Raw genomic sequence first — 983 nt, forward strand, 5'->3', positions numbered from 1 at the left:
GTCACCACCGGTCCACCATCTTTCAGAGAATTTGTTTGTTTCTGTGCATTAGACCAATCGCGGCATCAAGAGCTAGCCAGCAAGAGCAGTCAGTCAGTCACCAGTCACCACCATCTTTCAGAGAATTTGTTTGTTTCTGTGCATTATACCCACGTTTATTCATGCATGCATGCATGAGGATAGATTTGGGTACACAAAATCTCAGAAATTTCACGGGCTCTAGATATAGTGATATGGATATAAGATATAAAACAATCAACAATAATGTACATCTGTTAAATATGCCACGAATAAAAAAGGACGAATTAACTTGTAGTAATCGAAAGTGACAAATTGGTCCCCGGCTGTGACGCGGCAGATCTGATCGGAACTAGTTTGCAGGTTTAGCCGGATTTTGGTCGGCGGTAGTGATATGTCTTTGGTTGCGGCTGGCTGGGATCAGGTTGTCCCGGTCTGAGTGAAAAGAAAGCGGCGGTTGGCTTGCTTTTGAGGGAGCTCGCGATGGTGTAGAGGCGAGGTCGGCTGCCGGGGAATTAACCGGTGTCGGATTCTGGTTTGGGCCAATTACATATAAGTCCACTTTGAGACATTTTTTCCCACATAAATCCACCCAAACATTTTTACCCACATAAGTCCACCCAAGTCTAAATAAAGTTTTGTATTAAGTATCAAAGTTCAACATAATTACAGACTGTCATCCAACAAAAAAAATTAGATTTTCTCCTTTATATTTACAAGAATGCCACTAGTATAAAAAGTTAACAACCACTCTCATTTCGGAACAGTTTCCGGCCGACCTCCGACGATGACAAAAATTACTACTACCAGCTAAAAAAGCTACTACCACCAGCTATAAAAGCTACTACCACCGCTTACAAAAGCTACTACAAAAGTTTCCGGCCGACCTCCGGCGAGATTTCCGACCGACCTCCGGCGAGGTTTCCGGCCGACCTCCGACGATGACAAAAAATTACTACTACAAG

Source organism: Fragaria vesca, linkage group LG6 (assembly GCF_000184155.1).
Source record: "Fragaria vesca subsp. vesca linkage group LG6, FraVesHawaii_1.0, whole genome shotgun sequence".
In the NCBI taxonomy this organism is placed as follows: Eukaryota; Viridiplantae; Streptophyta; class Magnoliopsida; order Rosales; family Rosaceae; genus Fragaria; species Fragaria vesca.